The following is a 23,573-nucleotide window of genomic DNA, read 5'->3' as shown; positions in this document are numbered from 1 at the left end:
GCAAAGAAACTGTAAGCGCAGACACCCACACACAGCAGGAAGTCTGCACCCCCTGCAGATGCAGTAATCATTCACTCTATCAGTCAATGTAATGTGTCTCGGGGCTGAATGTTTTAAACTGGGGTCGTTATACAGATTAACATTATCATGTTTTCTTTAAGGACCTTTACAAATCCTTACCATTTCTGCTTTTTGTGTATAAAATAATGCAGTTATGTTTCATAATAGGCATACAACTTTTATGAATAAATCCCCCCCTTTTCACCAAGAGTTTATGCCATGAATAAAATCATATGCACTATTTAGATTTTTTCTCCCATGGGCCCACACTTAACAGAGTGTCACACTGATTCTATTCTGACTTGTGTGTGTTAATTTGCAACATTAATGCAAATGAATCCCTGCAGCAGCACTGTGAAAAATTATGCATTTTAATGTTTAAAGGTACGAGACAAAATTGTTATGATTATTGATTGTCGTAGATGGATATATGTACAAAAAACACATAGCATGTACCTGCATCAACAAGTATGTACACACATACGAACACGCAAACACACTTAGTGTCTCTGAATACTAATAACGACCTATGGGAGAGATCCAAACCTTCTGTGGGACAGGTTAAATCCTCTACACACATATGATCACAATAAATGCATAAACTCTCTGTTTCTTATTTTCTCTCCCTTGTTCTCTTTCTTTCTTCTTCCATGTTGTATCCGCCCCAAGGGTAATTATGGATGAGGTATGGAAATCTGGGTGCATTGTTCAGTTCTGTAATACACAAACCAAAGGGGAATGGCAATTATTTTCTCTCCCAGTCACCTATTCCACAAAACCCCTCATAGTAGTGAGTATTTGTGTGAGAATCAGGTTTTGCTTTCACTGTGGGGACTAAATTAATTACAATATGAAGACCAGCCACTGGTCCACAGAATGAAAGTGCCTTAAATTGTATAACATAATGTAAAGAAAAAAAAATTATAATGAATATGAAGTGAGAAAGCATTATTATCAGTCATTTATCAATTAAGTTAACTCATAAATATCAACATTTGGGTAAAATATCATATACTAAGTCAACGAAAACAATATAAAGTCTTTATAATGACAGAAAACAAATGTGTGTGCGCCCATTTCTTTTATGTCTTCTTATCCTTGTTTATTATTTCACAGCTGTTATGAATACTTGATTTTGGTCAACTGTAGCACTCAAATACGACCGCTAATCTATAACTGACTTTCTCCGGCAACCAATTTCCCACGTCTACTTTCATGATTCTCATCACTTATTAATTCAAAATAAGTTTTCAATTAATGAATAATTAATATTTCAACTCAAATTAATATTTAATATCCATTTGTTTACAGATTTGATGAGAAGCCACGTAATATAATCACCCTTTAGAATGAAACAAGACCCCTCTGTGTGGTGTTGGGGTCTTGATCGCCCCGTTGGGGGTTTATTTTGCAGTGATGGCTGTACTTTATGACCATCTAGGCTGGATGTTGATCATCCTTCACTCATACAACAGAGCCGGGATACCACTGTTTGTAAACAGGTTGCAAAAGGCAATATATATATTATTTAAAATCCAATTATTATTTAAAATCCCAAGCTACGTGTACTGTGTTAACCTAACTGAGACTTGTTATAGCACTTATATATTATTGCTCTTTTTGTTGTTTTTGATTGCTTCCACTGTCCTCATCTGTAAGTTGTTTTGGATAAAAGTGTCTGCTAAATGAATAAAAAATGTAAATGTAAATGTAAACATAACCAATATATATTTTGGTTGCCTTTTGCAACCTGTTCACAAATATACATATATATATACATATGTGTGTGTGTGTGTGTGTGTGTGTGTAATACGTGTGTGTGTGTGTGTGTGTGTGTGTGTTGGTCTTCATTAATTACTTTCATGTATTTTTAGTCATTTACTTTGACTATTATATTTTGTATAATCTATTAAACAGTCTTATATTGTTGTTGTTTGTTTGTTTTTTGGATGGCCTCTTGTTTTTTTTTTTTGCGGGCATGCATGCATGCTAGTTTAAATTCGCTGTTTACCAGCAAAATGTCGTCTTTTCTTGGTATTTAAAAAAAAATAAATGCTATCTTATATTTACTGTTAAACTATTTTTCTTGTGAAAAATAACAATTACACTGGTACAACAACAATAATAATAATATTAATAGTTGTCCTTTTCATCCATTGAGTCTGTTTGTGTAATCAACTCTGAAATGATTATCCGTCAGAGTTTCAAAGAATATGGGATAAAATTAATTCCTTTCTCATTGATCTGAAGTGTGTAGACAAACAAATACACTGAAACACTTTCTCTATTTCTCTATTTCTCTACCTCTCTTTCTCTCTCTCTCTCTCTCTCTCTGTGTAATTCTATATTCACTCCTAAGAAGCTTATGTTTAATATCATAGATGTGCATTTGATGAGATGGCAAGTTTTGAAATGTAGCGTTGATAGCTATATCAATATCTCATCACTTTTTCATATCATTGACACTGCGTCTGTATCTGCCCTGCGGACACATCATTTAAAAAGACCATGGCTCATGTTAGAACATTTATGTCTAGTTGAGATGTTAGTATATTATCATGACACTCTTCATGGTTGACTTTCACGGCCCTCTTTGCTTATCTTTGACTTATGATAACTGAAAGTATATATATATATATATATATATATATATATATATATATATATATATATAACCTTTCTACTTACATCCACCATTGCTAAAACCACACAGTAAACATTTGCATTTTGCTCCAACTAATCTCACGAATTACACTACACAATACGGTGCACACAAACACTGAAGCACTCATCCTTAACCTTCTTGAACCCATTGGGAATTGTGGGTGATATACTGTACCGGTTAAAAAAACTGGAAAAAACTCTTTGCTTCTCCATTACAGTGTGCATTTCTGTGTGGGTACCTGGCTGTGAAAGGATTCAATACCTGGAAAACATAAATAAACCACAGGTGAGTGTTAAACACCCTCAAATAGGGTTAAAATAAAATAAGATTAATTTTATTATATATAAATATACAAAGTCATATTCATTATCATTAGTTCATGCGTTAACTAACAAAGAGCAATATATTTAAGTATTTATTAGTCGCTCTTAAGGTTAGTTTATAAAAACATAACTGTTCATTCATTGTTAGTTTATTTCAGCTCTCCTCCACACTGATATTAACAGATACAACTTTTGATTTCAAGGATGTATTAGTACAATATTTTTCATTGTTAGTTCATGTTAACTAATGTTAACAAATTGGTAAAGTGTTACCAATATATAAGTTTAACCTTATGAATGCTATAAACTAATTTTTTAACATCTAAATTGAAAATGTCAACACAATTTTAAGATGTAAAATGTGATTTTAGATTTGTATTTATTGATTTTTAATCCTAAATGTACAGTACAAAACAATAATGAATAACTACCTCTCTTTCTAATATTCCTTTCTTCTTTGTTTCTTTTTTTTTTGTTGCATTGCCCAGACTGCTGCCTCCTTTGCTTCTCTGCTCCTCACGCTCTCGCTCTCTTGCTCCCTCGCTCTCTCTCTCTCTCTCTCTCTCTCTCTCTCTCTCTCTCTGTCCGTTTCCCGGTGTGTCGGGAGTGTGTAAACGAGTGTCAGTGTGGTTGATTGGGGATTAGAATGGAGGTTTATTCACTGCTGGGAAAGTGATGCGGTGATTAGCGTGCTAGTCGCGGTGCCAGCCGCGTGCTGCTGAATTAGCAGCATGTTTGAATGAGATAAAAGGGCCAGGCTTACCCCCTCCACCCTGACTCCACATAATCCCACTACAGCTGTGAAATGAACAGGCCTCTCCTGGCCAGCCAGGCCTCAACCTGCCTTAGAGCACACTCACGCTCACAAACTGATATCTCCGCTCTAAACCTGCTGCTCTACAGCACCCATAGGACCACTACCTATGCATTATTTCATACATCGTCCCTTCTACGCCGAAGGTAAGGTTATCCAGCAAACACACAACATCGCATCTCCTTATCAATCAATCCTTTTTATTTTTGTTCCTTTATGTTAAAAACGTGCGTCCCACGTGGGAATACGCTAAAAGCATACATAAACATGGCAGACATAAACTCCCTCCATTACCACCAATCAACTTAGTGACATTTGGACCAGAAAAAATACAAATGTGTGTGTGTGTGTATATATTATTATATATATATATATATATATATATATATATATATATATATATATATATATATATATATATATATATATATATATATATATATATATATATATCCCTAGTAATAGCAAAACTGATGAGTCAGCAGTTTGAAAGGCAGCGATAAACAGAGTTAATAGATAATCGGCAGTTCTCTGCCAAAAGCAGTATAAGTCAAATTCAAACTGCATATTTACAAAATTTCTAGAGTAACACCTCCAATACTTTCAAAAAGTGTTTTGTGTACCAGAAAATGGAGGTTCAAAATGTGAGTAATTCAGTTCGTTGGCCTGATGCCAAAGCCTGAAGACCATAATACAAATTCAAATTTCTGCACCATACCTTTTATTTTGTCAAAACACATCCCCTCCCCATCTCTCTCCCTCTCCCTCTCTTTCTCTCTTTCTCTCTCTGTTCCTCACTCTCTTTTCCATATTTAGAGACCCCCATGTTATTATTTCCCATCTTTATTCTGCTGACTCTGCGGTAAACAAATGAACTGAGATGTACGGCGAACATTATTGGGCAAGATGGCCAATACTTGCATGGAACCATTAACAAAATGGGCCCCTTCCTTTGTATAATAGTGCTTGCTTTGTCATATGGGAGATTTAATTTTCCACAGTTTAAACATTATTTCCTAAGTTACAAGCAGTTAAAGCAATTAAGAGGAAAAACACACTGATACTTGTGTTTGCTTGGGGGAGTCCAGAGCTTCTTATATCTTATATAACTGCTGTTTCATGATAATATAGAAACCCAAGTTACCATTACAAGTGTTTAAGAAGCACACTTTATATAAACATTAGTGCTCACAGCATTCAAAGTGACAGCTGACCCAAAAATAATGGTAAAAAAAAACGAAATTGCTCACCCTTATGTCGCGCAAAATGGGTGTGACTTACTTCCGTTAATGGAACACAATAGAAAATATCTCAAGGAATGTTGGTAACCAAACAGTTTTAGTTGTTAAATAGTTGTCAAAGTTTTAGTTACCATTGATTTCCACTGCATGGACAAAAACACTGTATTATAAAATAATATTCAGGTTTGAATGTCATATGGGTGAGTAAATTAGAAAATTTAAATGCCAGAATTTAAATTTTTAGATGAACTATACCTTTAAACCTGAAGTGCATGTATAATTTTTATTAAATTTTTTTCATAGAAATTAGTGCTGTCAAATCGATTAGTCGTGATTAATCACATCCAAAATAGAAGTTTTGATATTTATATTTATATATTTATATATTTATTTCTTTGTTTATGTATGTACACACACAGTATGTATATATATTCACATGGGGAAATCGTGGGCTGGGGAAGTCGTGGCCTAATGGTTAGAGGGTTGGACTCCCAATCGAAGGGTTGTGAGTTTGAGTCTCGGGCCAGACGGAATTGTGGGTGGGGGTAGTGCATGAACAGTTCTCTCTCCACCTTCAATACCACGACTTAGGTGCCCTTGAGCAAGGCATCGAACCCCCAACTGCTCCCTGGGTGCCGCAGCATAAATGGCTGCCCACTGCTCCGGGTGTGTGCTCACAGTGTGTGTGTTCACAAACTCACAAATTCTGAGTATGGGTCACCATACTTGGCTGAATGTCACTTCACTTCACTTAAATTTATATATGATTTATATTATATATAAATACAGATATTACATATATTTCCTAAATATATACTGTACATGTCATATGCATTTATTTTTATATACATATAAATGTATATACATATAAATTTGGATGTGATTAATCACGATTAATCAGTTTGATGGCCCTAATACAAATACTTTTCACTTTTATCAGTTTACTAAGCAAAGTTAACGGTAAGCCATGCATTGGTTAGTTTTGCCCAGTTGGGTCAGGTTGGGGCGGAGCTATCTTTTTTTTTTTTTTTTCAACCAATGGCTGATGGGAAGAAAATTCAGGGAAAATAATCTTTTAAAAAGTTTTTTGCAGTTCCATTTGGTGATGCTAGTGGCACTATAGCGGAATTACACACATTAGCTTTTAAAATAACAACAGATGATGCTGTATGTATTTATTTGTTTATGTGTACAAAAGTCTATTAATGCAGCAGACATTGACAGACAGTGTACACTGAGAAATCTGTGTGTACAACATTCCCATGCACTGAACAAATTAAATCCTCTCTCCCTTTCAGAATGTGTCAGTCCTCTCTCTTTCAAGTCTTCATTTATTCTTCTCGTTATCCGGGTAGACAGAGGAATAAGCAGTTTTCCCTCTGATTCGTTTAGGGAGCATCTGCTAATATCATATTGATGATAATTTTCCTGTAATGCACCATTTGCACTAATTGTGATGCAGGGAGTGAGTAATGTTATCTGACGGCCCCTCGGCTTCTTCACCGCTCCTCACCACTTAATTTCACAATCGGCCCAGAGAGAGAGGATGTGACAAGCTGGTCATAAACAACCATCTCCTCCTCTCTTTCCTCCGTCTATCAGGGCTTCCACTCTTGTGAAAGTGTGTGATTTATTTACTGTAGGTGTTTTGATTTTAGTTCCTGTTGCACTTTGACCCCAACACAGGCATGAACACACACATACAGACTCTCTCTCTCTCTCACTTTGATTATTATTAGGGTAAAGTTACTTATGTCCAATTTTGGTGAAGTATAGCAGCTTTAGGGTTAGTTAGCAAAGGTCTTCCGTAGATGTCTGACCATTAAAAAGTTGATTGCATTTTTTATTTGCCTTGGTAATCATGGAATATATCGCCACACGATTAAGCAAGCTAACAAACAACGAATGAATTAATGAATTAATTAATGATGAATACATAAATAAATATTTACAGCATTCTTTGATAAAAAATAACTAATATTACTTCTTCCTTTTCCTTTTATTCAGAAAACATTCATTAAATTGATAAAAAGTGACAGTAAAGGTATTTACGGTTACAAAAATGTTATCTAATAAAAGCTGTTTTAAACTTTCTATTAATCAAATAATATACATAACAGCTGCCACAATAACATTTTGAATTTTACTCCTTGAACCAACCTATGATCTAAAAGAGGATCATCATGAATGCGTACGGTAGCGGAGTGTGTGTGTGTGTGTGTGTCATAGAGTGTATATTTATGCATGTTTCTTTGTTTTCTTGTGGTTCTGCATGAGAAAATTTCCAGTGCTGAGAAAGCATGTCTCCACACACAGAGATACACACATGCACAAACGCGTGCACACAAGCACACACTGAGGCTTGAGGGCACAAATAAACCTCTGGAGGGCCCCATACTTGAGAAATATAACAAGGCTATTGTCACCCTATGTGGAGGTCACACTTAAACAAGCAGAGACAAGCCGGCAAAAGCCACACACTTCTTCTATCTCTGCAGATTAAAAGGACAAAGAAATAAATCATATATATCTACAGTGCATCTGCGCAGGAGCAGAAAGGAATCCTTTAAAGAATTTTGGAATCATTCAAAAGCAGTTTGGCCCTCATCCTAGAGTTTTGAATCACCATATCTCTCTCTCTCACCTATAGGGCACCAAGCATCAAGACGGCCACTGATACTGATACCTCTCAACCTTATTCAAACACACTGCACTGTTCCTTTTGAACATTTTGGAAATGATCTTGATTAATTATATATGTATTAATTCTACTACTTGTAAAAACAAACATGCACATGAGCAAACACACATGTTCTTGAATAGGCAGCACCCTGTTAATCAATAGTTCTCATAGATTGTTGCTTACAACTGCAGCAGAAGAATGAGATGGATTTGCATATATATAGGGCTGAGTGAACCCATGCACTTTAAGGATGATCAAATATGCTGACCTCAGCATCCGATAAACCAAGTGTGTGTGTGTGTGTGTGTTACCATTGACCTCAATGCAGACACGGTCTCTTAGGAGATTTCATACAGTACAATACTGAATAATAATTGTTTGTCTATGAGATGACAAATGGAGAAGTTACAGTAGGCTGGCCTTGCAACAGAGATGAGTGTTAAATGTCTCTAACTGATTGATGAATGAAACCTGAACATCACATCAAGCCAAAATAAAACATTATTGTACAGATGTCAGCTTTCAGAATTTTCCTTTTTATGCTCAACTGATGAAACAACACATGTAAAAGATGTGTGTGACTTCATAGCACTATGATTGTCTGATTATGTAGTACTAATGTGTTACTGCCTCCCTGTTGATGCCAAATCTGTGTTGGTCTAACTGGATGAAATGGACAGATTCATTATGAAGTAAACAATTTACTAATTTGGGCATTATCACCGAATCAAAAAAGTGACTATTACAGGAATAGTTCACTCCAAAAATTTTTATTCTGTCATTATTTAGTCACACTTAAGTTTTTCCAAATGTTTTTCCAAAATGTGTTTCTTTTTTCTTTTTCTTTTTCTTTTTTTTTCTGCTGAGCACAAAAGAAGATATTTTGAAGAATCATTTGCTGGTCCCCATGTAGCAAAACAATACAAAACAATAGAAATAATGTTTAAAAATGTATATTTAAATAGGAAGTTAATACAAATCAAACTATACAAGTTATAATATTGGTTGATCATTCATAGTTCTGTAAAAAAAAAAAAAAAAAAATTCTCTTTCATATGCCTAAATATTCTTTCAGAAGGTGCAGTTTATTTGCAAGAAATGGAAAGGAAAAGAACAGGATGCACTGCAATGACGTATTTGTGTCTCTGTTAATTAACTGAGGGACCAATTAATGCTGTTCTCAGTTTGAAAGTGTTCTCAAGAGACAAATACCTTTTCTTGTAAAAGAGAGAGAGAGAGTGAATGACACAAGAAAGAGCGAGATAAATTTTTCTAATAAAGATCCTATGAAATACTTCAAACATGACATTTTCAATAATATGTGCAATAATGTTTTGCATGAATGTAAAATATATTTTATGCTAATCAATACTTACATTATTAGTGTTTTCCATTAAATATCCCAGCCTCTGCTTTTGTATATATATTTTTTTTTTTCGGATGGGAAACACAGTGGAAGAGAAGTGGAGAGTAGAGGTCTATCAAGGAGCCTGTGTGAGGGAGGAGACATTTCATGAGGTTATACATTAGCTGACTCATCACATTTCTCTGTGTTTGTTGTTTTTGGTCTTTTTTTCCCCCTCAGAAATATAAACAGTGTGAGCTGCGATGTGAATTACAGAAAAGAAGGTTTTATAAGGATGGATGTATAAAGACAAAAAAAAAAAAAAAGAAGAAGGAAAAAAGTATTTCTGGATCATCTTAAAGGTTAAGTGTGTAATTTTTGAACCATATAGTAGCATTAAAACAGAATTTCAAAAATAATGATCATTTCCAAGCAGGTTATAGAAGTTGGCACCAGCCACAAAGGTAACAACATCCATACGTCCATCTATGAATACAGTAGTTGTCACTGCATTAAACTGGATTAGGTACATTTCTTCAAATAAAAAAGTGTGCCATTGCTTCACTCTTTAAAATATGCATTTTTGTTGATTTCTTCTGAAAACATAAATATGTGTAGAAGGAGTTCTTGGAGAGTCAGTGGCATTATAAAGTCTAGAGTTTGTGAGCGTAGCGAGTGGGATCGATGTAGATATTCAGTGTTGGCCCCACTGCACTTGCAGTCCATTTAATGTCTCTGTTCCACCACCCTGCGTTCGGCTGATAACACTTACCACACTCCGCTTGTTTCAATACAAAACAACTTTAATTAAATCCGGCCATGGCCAAGGTTAGCTTCTCTCACATTCCTCAAAGATCCCCCGGTGTGAAACACAATGCCTAATGGAGACTATATTACTCTGTAAAGAAGTGCAGTTCATTTCAAAGGTATTTAAGGTAGTATCAAACAACATATATTACAGAATCATACAGACACAATTTCTGATGTCTTTTATTCTTATCAGGATCCTTGCTTTAAAAATAATTTATCAAGCATCAAAGAAAATGGATGATTTGATATGGAATGCAGTGGTGTGTTTTATGTATCCTGAATGAATGAACGGCTTTCAGTTTATTCTCAGTAAAAGATAGCACAAACAGACAGTGCTAGCTGACATGAGCAGCTAAACTCAGTGTAACTCGAGGCCAGAGAGATCATCCCCACTGCGTATCTCCAACGCTATTATCGCACCCTGACAGCATCAGACTAAATATTGTCACAATGTTGTGGGTTCATCCAATAAATCTACACTGACTGAGCCTTAGGGATCAGACTCTTTCTCTCTCTCTCTCTCTCTCTCTCACACACACACACACACATATGCACCTTTTTGACTCACACCCTTATAGACATGATGCACAACAATTTATTTTTTACATTCATAGGCCTATACGAAGCAGAATGCGAAGGAGATTCCTTACAGTCAACTGCAAAATATGCATGTTAAAAGATATTCAATTATTGCACACCCAAGCATTTTAATACATTATGCCAGAGCAATGAGAAATCATTTTGCTGTTCCAATCCACAGCATGCCAACAGTTTTGTTTCAGTCTAGGGAAAGACTGTGTTTATATTGCTCTTTATATGCTGATGTACTATAAATTCAGTACAGAATCACAAGATCTGCAAGATTATTCTGGCATCATTAGATATGAAAAAAAGGGCTTTTACTTTTCTCCTTGTATCTTTTACTTACAAAATCAAAATTTCTAAAAATAAATAAATAAATAAACAGTAAAATATAATTGCTTGTAAAAATCAATTAAAAAAATTGAAAATCTATAAAAGAAAAATCATAAAATAATATAAAATTAACTAACATTAAATGATATTAGTTTATTGTTAATTCATGTCATCTACTATAGTATATTAATAAAAAAAATATTAATACTGTAGATATAACTTTTTAAATTTATTTTAATGATACATTAGTAAAAGTTCAAAATCAATAAATGCATTTTCAATTTTTGAGTTCATATAGATAACTAAATTTGCCTGTAGGTAACTAATGTTTGCAAATATAACAGTAAAATATTACCAATTATTATTAAGATAAAAAGATGATAATAATAAAATAAAAACTATATTTATTGTATATTTTACATCGATTAAAATGTATTTAAATATATATTTTTATTGTATTTAATGTACTGTATTGACTGGCTTTTTGTCTCTGTTATATTGAATAGTAAATATTCAACAGGAAAGTGTGCGAGAGAACAGGATATAACAATATAAAATGTAAAAAAAGCAAAACTGTTTTAGTTTTTTGGACCTCACTGCATTTAAAACACGTATATGTTGATTCTGTCTGTCTCCTTTGAGCCCCCATAGATATTTAGCCTTTGGTTAGTTCCACCTCGTGCTCCTTTTCTCAGATTAATGATGAAATCAATCTGTGCGATAACCATTTGGACAGATGTCACACTAATGATGCCAATAAGAGAAAGACAGAGATGATCGTGATGACATGACCACTGGTGACCACATTGACACAGGCAGTGATAAAGATATCAAGGAAAATGTCTATGGGAATTTACCTCCGATCAATATGTCTAAAGACACAGATTTCAGAACTATTTCCCCCATAATAGACACTTTATTGTCCGATTACTCGTTTCAATTTGACAGGTAAAGATAATAGACAAAAGAGATGTAAATCTACTGTAAAGTCCGAATACAAAAGAAAATACAAAGGATGGACAGAGAGGAGACAGATAGATAATTAAAGGATAGATAAAAAGGTCAGGTACCTAAGGTTAAGGCAACTTAATTAAGAAATGCAACAAAATACATGGTTTATGTCTAAATGTAAAAAAAAAAAAAGAAAATCTCTGCATCTCATGTCAATCAGCCACTGAGCTTTGATTTAAGCCTGTGATGTGTCTGTGGGTCAGCGCAGCTATACTAACCCTCAGCTTCACCCATCAGATGTGCCATTTTCCACTTTGTCATGCATCACATGTCAGAGGAATAATTCGATACATCTCCATCCTTCCATTTTCTCTCCTCCATTCCCTTCCTCACTGCGATCCTCCATCCTGCACTGATTAATGTTAATTTCATCATAAGTCTTTTTCAGCTCAATAAACTCTCCCTGCCTCCCTAAATCAAATTGTTACTGATCATACTTGACTGCTGAGCTACAGTACTATCCTGTCCTGTCTGTCATACACCGCCCGCATTGCTCCCATACCATGGGCTTCTATTTTATTACAAGTCATTATATTCATTATATTTAATTGAACAGCAAATTAGTCAATATTAGCATTAAAGGAATAGTTTGCTGAAATTTTACTCACCCTCAGGCCATCCAAGATTTAGATGAGTTTGTTTCATCATTGGAACAGATTTGGAGAAATTTTGCAGCACAGCAATGGATCCTCTGCAGTGAATGGGTGCCATCAGATTGAAAGTTTAAACAGCTGATGAAAGCATCACAATAATTCACAAGTAATCCACAATCTATCAATTAACATGTTGTAATGCAAAAGGCTGTGTGCTTATCAGAAACAAACTACTCATTTTAGCGTATTAACTTTAAGTAGCCACTTCTGGATGAAATACCAGTCCAAAAATAAAAAAAACAGTTAGGGCTAGAGCTTTTAAAATGAATAAAAAAAATTCACGGAAGCACTCATTACAACTAGGTGCTATAATACGTTTTTTTTCTTGCCACTGTCTCGCTGGGTGGTTTGTATGCCCCTTTCCTATAGGGTGTAATATGTATTCTGAAAAGTGCTACACATGTAAATGGAATTGAATTAAATACTTTATCATAATTAAGTTCACTGGCTAATGAATTAACTGGCAGGAATACTGATTAGTGAGAGTTTGATGGGAAGACAGCCTTAGGACCTTAGCAAGTCAGAGTAAATACTGAGACACTATCCAAAAACTTTGAAAATGTTATCTTAATGTTTTCTTTTAACATGATGCTGTTGGCCAATATCTGGATATGCTGACACTCTCCTTCTGTCTTTATTTCTCTCATACACACATACACCACCATACACACACTCAAAGTGATGGGCTTGAGTACACAGCATTTATTGATTGAGCTACGAGCACTAATGGAAATGATGCAGAGATTGAAAAGCAGTTCACAATTGCTGTTTGATTAAAGAAAAGCTGATCAGTGGTCCCTGTGTGTTTATGTGTGCGAGAAAAAGAGAGCATAAAAAGAGCATGTTCAAATTAGGTTTTTTAAACAATTAGGTTTTTTTTAAATTATTCAAGCTAAAAAAGCTCTTCAAAATTATATGTGGATGTTTCTAGTATATTTCAAGTCTTCTGGAGAGATTCAATTACTGAATGAAATTTGCAACCCTAACCCTAAGTGGAAGATTAAGATTTGTAGTATATGAATGCGGATTTGTTTTTATTCAGTGTTTTTCAGTAGCTTCAGAATAGTTGAAATGTAGTATATATAAAAAGTCAATTTCACAAATAGAAACATTAAGTAATATACTAAATTACACAAAGGTTTATTTTGTAGTATTATTCTTACTTTTTATTTTTTTACAGTAAAGAATAAAGGAAAATAAGCATTTTGTCACATAGTCATAACTTTTATGATGCATTTATAGTGGTTTATTACACGGATCTGTGGAATATTTTATTCTGATTGGTTATTCGCGACATTCCGAGGTATGTTATCCCTCGATAACAACCGATCAAAGATGATAACACAGGCTCATCCGGGTAACTGGAGTCGGCGCTGTACTCTTGCTAGGACGTGGTTTTTTTTTTTTTCATGGTGGAAGCGTTGCATTTGTTTAGCAAATAAAATATTAAAACTTGATTCAAAATTGTGTACAATTATTTAATGATGTCTTCCTGGTTTTGCGGACTCGCTCTCGTTTCATACAAATGTAGCTGCTGCCATTTTGCTACGATTGTTTTGTCCGCTGTAATGAATTATAAGATAACTAAACAAACTGGTACGATTTGCAAAAATTGAATCTTAAATATTTTATCGCCATGATTTTTTTATGTGGTGAAATGTTGTGCAATACGTGGTATGACTGCGCTGTTTCCCTTAAATGTGCGTCTAGTTTCAGCCGCTTGCTCTTCACAGAAGCTTTGCGTTTAAATATTTCAACTCAAATCAATATTTTGTGTTTAATTATGTACTTATGTGGCAAGCAGGCGTGTAATAAGCAGCTTCGCGTCGGGTCCTGATCACCATGTCTAGGGTTATTCTGCGATAACAACCGGCTGGATGTACACTATCCCTTACTAATGTGTCAGTTAAATGCACAGTTTGGGCAGTTGCTTCCACTCGCACTGAAATGGCCATTCTTGGGTGGAAAGAAATTGGTTTAGTTTAGTGTATGTTTAATGATGTCTATTCATGCCTCCATTCTAACCCTCGGTTTCCTTTCCTTTGGCTGCAGGGGCATCGGAAAATGCTTGACCACCAGGGTAAGCTGGCTGTCAGAATCGAAACTGCTTGGTGCAGCAAGTCACTGACTCAGAAAACTTAACTTAGTTTCTCTCCTTCTCCACTCCATCCCCCCTCCTTCCACCCCCCTCCATTCTCTATCTATCTCTCTCCTCCTCTCTCGCTCTCACACTGCCTCCTTTTCGTCTCCCTTGAAATTTCTTTGAGAAGATTATCCGCAGGTAAGCTTGTTACCGTGGCGATCCTGCGTCAGCAGCTCTTGCTTGCGCACTGACCACTCTGAAAGTGTGTATCTGCATGTGTGTGTGTCTGTATGGTAGGAAGAGCAGGTCAGTAAGGATTTGGGGACAGTGTGTGTGTGTGTGTGTATGAGATGAGGGGTGAGGCAGCTAGCCAGCCTCCACTAACATAGTGTGACGACATCATAAGACAGGGTAAATGACTGTCCGGGTGTTTGAGACAGGGGTTTGGGGGAAGGAGTGAAGAAATAGATGGATGGAGGAATGAAGCGGTGGAGGGATAGAGGGATGAACGGGTGATACAAAGCTGTCCCCCAGAGCTCACAGACTGTGGCCCACTTCATTGCAACCTTCACTAAATTCCCCCACAGCACGCCTCCCTTTCCACACACACACACACACACACACACACACACACATAGAAAACACTGTGGATGACAACATATACATACATTACAACAATAAATTATTGGAAGACAATAAATAAAAGAGGATTATTTAACACTATACTTGACTTTTACTCAGCTCACATTTATGAATGATGAATATGCTAGTATTTAATTTAATTTAATCATGTTTTTTTTTTTTTATCTGCGTGTGTTTGTATAATAGAATTTCATTAAATTCTCACTAATACTTACTGATGCTTGTGTTGTTGTCTTCCCACCAAAATCATGTCACTTCTTTAAGGAAGTTGTTAGATGGATAAGAGTATGGAAAACAAAAGCACACACACACACACACACACACACACACACACACACACACACACAAAGTAAATTAAAGCTCTTTTTATAAATGGATAGAAAAGGGGGGTTAAAACAGTAGACTGGAGACTTTTGATTAAACAAACAAACAAATTAATTAATTAATTCCAATATTTCACAAAATGTATATTTCAATTTAGATTTAATATAATTTCTATCTTAAAAAATGAGTTTATTGTTTTAGGAATGACCTGACATTGATTAATGTGTTATATTCAAATTTAAAATGCTAATAAAACCCTGCAGTAACTACCATATGCTTGATTTTAATATGGTGTTTGTATGTCTGTTTGTTTGTTTGTTTGTGTGTGTGTGTACACAGAAAGGCTGTATGTCTGTCTGTCTTATGGGAGGCTTTTTCTCTTGGCACTACGATGCAGCTTTGGGATTGCTTCTGCTCTTGGGAAGAGAAGAGTGAGATAAATGGACAGAGAGACGAATGAAGGGGATCTATTCTTCCAGCGAAGGAGGGGAAATCTGCACAAATCTTCCCTTGTTAGAGGGAGAGGGACAGAAAGAAAGAGACGGATCAGAGCTGAGCTCTCTCAGGAGGACAAACAGCTTTCTCTTCCAGATCCTGACTACACCTAGACAGCCACAGTCTTTCCTCAAGCTTCCTGACATGGTAAAGACAACTGCATATAAGCAACACAGTTCTGCACACAGACTGAGTAATGGAGGAAACTTAAGAATGAAGCAGCGGGAGAGATCATTAGTGTAAAGAATGCAAAAAAATTAAGTTTTTTATAAATTTACCTCATGGATGTACCAAGACCACTTTTATAGCAAACCGAAATAGCATTCTGCATTGCAATTAGCTGTACCTGTAGTTCACTAGTGTTAATGAACAAAAGCCAGATATCTGCTTTTGTGAACCTGAGATAGACCCAGGGGACTCGCTGACACAGAGGTGAGAAAATAACAGCGGTGGGCTCCTCACTGTACTCATAGAACGGGGGAAAAGACACATGCACATGCTGGAACACAGGAGGGGGCAAAAAGACCACCGCAGGGGAATTAACCTGTGCGCTCTACGAGGTGACGATGCCTGTCTCTTGTTTCAGAGAAGAATATATTAACAGGTAGAGAAGAGCTGATGAGTAATATTTGAATAGATTAGCAGATGAGACGCTCGGAAATAAACCGAACATCTGTGAGAGAGTGAACTCTTTTGTCTCCTGGCTAAAGTAGGTGTCTCATCAGAGTTGGCTTGCTCCACAGGATTTGGGTGTGTGAAATATGGGCGTGAGAGTTTGCTGCTATATTATGGTGATTTTAAGACTTTACGTTTCTTTTGCATTAGGTTATGCAAAAGTGTTTTGAAATTAACATTTTAGTGATGTTTAGATATGAATAATGTGTCACGTTGTTATTGTTTTGGGAACATCTGTGGAGGAATAAAGATTTATGTGTGGGTGTGTTTAGTTAGTAGTACTTATTATATACTGTGTTATAATATATTTATTTAGCAAAGACGCATTAAAGTAATAAAAAAAGTGACAAAAAGTAAAAATAATAATAATAATAATAATCAGTTTCAAATAAATGCTGTTCTTTTGAAATTTGGGCACATTTACATGGCAATGATTTCTGGAAGTTGTGGCCTAGTGGTTAGAGAGTTTGACTTCTAATCCTAAGGTTGTGGGTTTGAGTCTCGGGCCGGCAATACCACGACTGAGGTGCCCTTGAGCAAGGCACTGAACCCCTAACTGCTCCCTGGATGCTGCAGCATAAATGGCTGCACACACACACTTTGGATGGGTTAAATTCATAGCATGAATTCTGAGGATTGGTCACTATGCTTTGCTGTATGTCACGTCACAGTTTTTTTTTTTTTTTTTGTACTAAAAAGGAAGAATTTTTCATTTGCATTCTTGAAAAAATTGCATACAGACGGCAAAGTTAACGTGCCCTCTTGATTTTATTTGAAAAATCATTCAATTATTCTTTAAAATGATCCCATAAATATTATGCATAACAATTTTCAACATTGATAGTATTACGAAATATTTATTAGACAACATATTACAAAATTATTTCCAAAGGCTTATGTATTGAAGACTGGAGTAATTGCTGCTGAAAATCCGGCTTTGCCATCACAGGAAATAATTAAATTTTATGTAAAAATGTATATTCAAATAGTCCTTTAAACTCTTTAAATTATTTGAAATAATATTTCACAATATTACTGTTTTTTTTCTGTAGTTTTGCAGACTTGATGTAATTCTGGTTTATTTTAGCAATAGCAATAGTAGTCTGTGATATTTCCCATAGATATAGACATCATTTTAAATGTGCATGTAAATGTGTGTGTATGAGATCCTCAGCCTTGTTTCTATTTTTTCATGAATACAACCACAGCCTGAAAAAAGACTGTTACGCATTTATGCTGACCGCTACAAATAGATTAACGAGCTAAAGATCTGGGGACTGTTAATTAATTTGATTATACGCAGTGGGCCACAGGCCTGTGCTGAAGGGAAAGCGAGGAGGGCTAAAAGAGTGGAGGGATGGAGGGATATTCTAATCTGGGATGGATAGGAAGATGTAATGGAGTTTTGGCAGACTGACCACACCACACCTAATTTATAGCATGCACTGCCACATAGTCAATGCTGTTTTAATTCACCCCCCATACTGAAGCGTCCACCCGCCCCATCATTATCCCCTCTCATTAATGGAAATCTAATCATCCTTCCGCTATGAGCACACACACACACACACACCAATCATTTCATTCAACAAAGCCCATTCCTTATAATTTGTTTGCATTTTTATCCATGTACAGTATGTGTGTGTGTGTTCATCCTAGTCTTAATAACATTATTTAGGGGTTGTGGTTGTGTGGTTCTGAACCTGCAGTGTTTATGACCATCAAAATAAATCAAATTCACACTTTCCTATACAGCACCCCATATTCTTCTTAGTCTTTCCCCTCCTCTTTCTCTTTTGTTTCTACAAATAGAAGGAGATTAAACATGTTACATTGTTTCTTCTAAATATGTTGTTTTCAGTTTGATTACTCAGTGCTCGATTGCAGAAAAGTTGTAGCATGTTACTGATTGCAAATTACTGTACATGATAAAAATTGCTATTAGTAATGTAATCTATTAGATTCCAGTAATATAATCGACTATAGTTTTTGATTACTTTTGACCTAACTTCTTACATAGATGTCAACAGAATTGTTTTGTACCCTATTGATCTGAAATACAAAGAGAAAGAAAATATATACCATTCTTTGTTATCACCAACATGAAATACATTAAACATCATAATACATCAGAGTATCTGAATAAATTGCACAATGAATGAATATACATGGACATGTGACCATCAGGGAACCATTAACAAAGTATATTGTACAATTATTGAAATGCAGCCTTAAAATTTCAGGGTTACTTAGTTTTGGTCAACAGGGTTCAGCTGCCAAAAAAAGTTTTCGAATCCCTGCATTACATGAACAAATATTAATAAGCCTGAAAACAGCAATGATTTTACCCAGCAGAAGTCTTCCAGGTTTGAAACTGTAGATATTTGAAAAACTTGCATTATGATCTAATTGCAAGTATTTTTGAAATCTGATTACATTGAATCAGTTAATAAGGAACACTGATTACTTACTGTACAGAAGGTATTTCTGGCATTCGTCAAAGATTGCATGGAGTTCACTGGTGCAGTCTGTGTGTGCGGTTATGTTGCCAGACAGTGACACACACGAAAGGTAGACTGTAACCAAGGTGACAAGGCCAGGCAGGGGCAGCACAGCAGCTGTCACAGCCCTTGTCCCGTAGTGGCAGAACCTAAAAAGCTACCAGTCACCACGCATCTCAAAACAACCTCTCCAACAGTCAGGAAAGATCCAGGCCTTGGTCAGGTGGAATAACAGAGTAGGACAAGAGTAGATGATGCATAGAGGAGAAAGCCTGTAGTTTGGCTTTCATGAGCAATTACAGGCAGTTCAGCATGGATTTCATTCCTTATATTCACCGAAAGGATCAACACAAGCCTACCGCTTCTTCTGTTGTCTTTGTCAATCCTATTTACTGTTAAGTAGACCTCAACTTGCCTGGTCTCATCTCTTCATGGTTTTCCTTCTCTTTTTTTTTTCACGTTTCTCATGAAGAATTCAATAGGATCCGCATTTTAAAAGGCGCTAAAAACTTTGGAATGCCTCTGTGCCGCAACAGTAAAGAACACTGCTGACAGCTTGCGAAACATTATTTATCTCCTGTCACATCTTAAATGCAGATAAAAGTCAGTTTGGCTGAGAATAATAGCCTGTGCTCATTGTTCCCTCCTTTAGTTTTGCATTTCATCGTTTGTTTTAAAAGCAGACAAAGAGCTCTGTCGCTTCTCTCCAGTCACTTGAAAGGTTGGATTATCATCGTGGCTTTGACAGGAGAAGCGTTCTAATGAAGAGACGCTCTGGTGAGGGACTCTAAGTGTGTGAGCGAGGAAGAGACGCGCTGCATTCGTAGCCCTTCAAATACCGTCTGTCCATTTCATCATGCCTCCCTGAGATTCACCAGTCTGAGAGGATTGCCGCTCAAAAAAAGACTCAGTACTAAAACTTCCCACTTAAATAACCCACTGAAAAATTGGAACATCTCCCACTCAAAGCTGACATTAATACAAATGTGAATTCTGTTATTATTTACATGAGTGATATTTAATGTATGTCAAACTCAATGAGTTTCTACACTATAAAACTGAAATTGAAATACTACATCAGTTCATATGACTCTTAGATATCATTTAACTTCAGAAGATGTGGAATATAGAGCACAAGTCATGTTGAGCACATTTATGGAGATTTATTTTTTATGTTTAGAAAAGAACACCTCAGACATTCTACTCAATTTCTCCTTTTGTGTTTGATGGAAGAAATAAGTCATATAGATTTGGAACAACATGAAGGTGAATAAATTTGAGTGAATTGAAATTTTTTATTTAAACTAATGCTTTAAAACTTGATTAACTCAACAAAATAAATTAACTTGTAACTTAAAGTTATATACAAGATTCGTCTAAATTTCAAGTATATTAAATATAATTTACGTTAAAATTAACTGTATACAGGCACTTGATTACACTTTTTATATTACACTTTATATTATATTTGTTTTATAAGAACTAAATATTCTGATTTAACATTTTTTATTTATATTTTATTTTATAATATTAAGGCAGTTTATCTGGTATCGTATTTTTGTTTAGTTCTCCTGAATAAAAAGATGAATTGTATAAATGATAATATTCCATTTCTCAAGTTTGTACACTACTAGGAAAGCACATGTCTTTGCCATGCTTTCTCGCCCTGTGTGAGCGCTGCGCCATCTCTGCACAACTCACAGTAATCGCTCTGTAAGCACTTTATCAAAAACGCTTGTTCTTTTGGTCTTTTTTTTCTGCTTTCTTGTTGTTTTGTTGTTCTGATTTCCCCCCCTCTCCTCTCCCTGTAAAGAAAAAGAACAGTCCTGACACTCATTAAAAAAGAAAAAAAGGCAAAACATCAAGCGGGGAAAAGCGAGCCCGTCTCTGCTCAACCTGCGGTCACAAAGCCGTCATCCAGAAGGAGACAAGCTTGTTAGCCACCACCCCCCACCATCTACCTTTCTCGCGCTTTCTTTATAATTTTTTATTCCTCACATATCATCCCACATGAACATAATCAATTATGGATCAAATATAAGACAGGCTTTAATTTAGTTTACCGTTACATCTTTCTATAATTCTTACCCTCTTTACCGGGCTTAAAAACCAAAAGGATCTGAAGGAAATACACTGAGAGAGGGTGCAGTGAGTAAAATTACATTTACGAGTACAAAAATGGTTTCGAGTTAAATCTGAGAAAAGAACATTGGATTTAAGGTCATGCCTTCTAAAAGCAGCGCGCGCACACACACACACACAAACTACAGTATCCATAGTTTTACCATTTAAAATATGGATGTCGGGGCTATCATCTATGAATTGTTGTGTTTAGTTCTGCAAGCACGACTAGGGTTTATAAATCCAAAATCACAGAGTGTGTTTATGGTACTGTACTCATCTCCCTTTCAGTTCTCCAGCTGTTTTGGTATAGCCGGAGATAACACCATAACGTCACCCCAGCTCATCCTCCTACTGTCCCTCCTCTCTCTTTTCGTTCATCCTCTTATCCCCTCCATCAGTCTCTCATTCATAATTTATCAAGTAGGCTTTTTTTCTGCAGACACAATCAGAGTGTGTGGCAGTGCAAACACTCTCTCCTGTTACCCGTTAGCCTCTTCCTACACCAGCAGGAAACAACTATCAATACAGACAGGAAGTGAGAGCAGGCACTGACCCTTAAATGACACCTTAGTGTTTTTCTCTCTCTCTTTCTCTCTTTCTCTCCTCTCTTTCTTTTCGTTCCTCAAAAACACAAATCTGTCACTGAGGATTTTGTTTATTTTGAAAGCTGAAGGCTCTTTCTCTCTCTCTGTCTCTGTCTTTGCACCCTTTAGAAACACACACACACACACACACACACAACCACAGGTAAGGTTGTCCTAGGGTGTCACATATCCCTGAGCTGGATGGTTCTTCAGTACTGCTGTGTTTCCATTGGCCCTCTGTGCAGCAGCCCTGATGGCTAAATAGGAGGACAGGCAGGCGTAAAGTAAAGGTACAGTTACAGAACATTCATAATCATATCCTATAAAGTTAGATGGCCACCAGGAATATGGCACACATGGTTTTTTGTTTTAGATTGGCATGTAATGTAATGTAACATTCTGTGTGAGTTATCTGATTATATTTATCATTCAGTATGATTGCTGGTGCTGATTGATAATAGCAATCTAAATGCTTTCAAAGGTTATATAGCACTTGAATTGTAAATTGTGACATTTACAATTATTATGACATTATAAAAGAAGATGTACACTCATAGAAAAATGAATGTGAACAATCATAGCACTGAAAACTGTGGTATATCAACCCTGCCGTACCAATAATTTTTATAATAGAGACATCACCTCTTTGTTTAATCTGGACCTGTCTGAGAAACATGTGATTTGAGGTGAAGTATGATTTGGGAAAAAGAAGTGTAAAAGAAGTACTTAAATCTTAAAGGTATATTAAAAACTGGACTTGCAGATAATATAATATGAATTAAATTAAAGCCAATAAACATACTCTTTCATTACTAATTTCCATATTTTCAGACGTACACTGCAATAATCAAATTAAAAGTTTTACTTTAAAGTAAATTTAGCATTTTAGTTACTAATCTTTTGACATGCTTTAAAGAAGTATACTTGTCTGTTGTGTTAACTAACATAAAGCACACGGAAGGTACTTGATTATAATTTTAACTGTTGTGTGCTATTCAATATTACAAACATTTTGAAATTGCAACTTCGTCATTACAAATGTGTAATGAGTAACTAGTTTAGCTTACATTTAAATGCAAAACATAAACATTTTAATATAAATAACATTACAAATATAACTTTATTTCCAATAAATGATTATCATTATATTCAGCATTAGAAGTGGAAGTAATTATGAAACAATTAATTTGTACTTAAGTCCTACTAACTTTATAAACTAATTACATTTCAAATAAAGTTTAGACTGTATTTGAGGGTGTCCTTGTTAAACTGTAGACTTGCACTGAAGTACTGAGTAACATTAACTACATGCACTTACTATATGGTAAGGGTTAGGAATAGGGTTTGGGTTTGGTTTAGAGTTACTTGCATGCAATTATGCATAATTTATTGTCATTACAATAGTAAGTACATGTAGCATGTAACAAAAATACCTTAAAACAAAGTTTTTCCAAAATAATTTTAAACTATGTATTTTCATTTAATTACAATTCATATGCATTTAATGTTTCTGAAACATTACATTCAGTTAGTACATGTATTTTTAAAGTATTTTTTCCATTACATTTTTTTCCCAAGTTTTCAGTGCAAACACAGGGTCACAACAAAGACTCATGGATTTATAG

Source organism: Carassius auratus, chromosome 6 (assembly GCF_003368295.1).
Source record: "Carassius auratus strain Wakin chromosome 6, ASM336829v1, whole genome shotgun sequence".
NCBI lineage: Eukaryota > Metazoa > Chordata > Actinopteri > Cypriniformes > Cyprinidae > Carassius > Carassius auratus.
Note: the sequence above shows the minus strand (reverse complement) of the source record.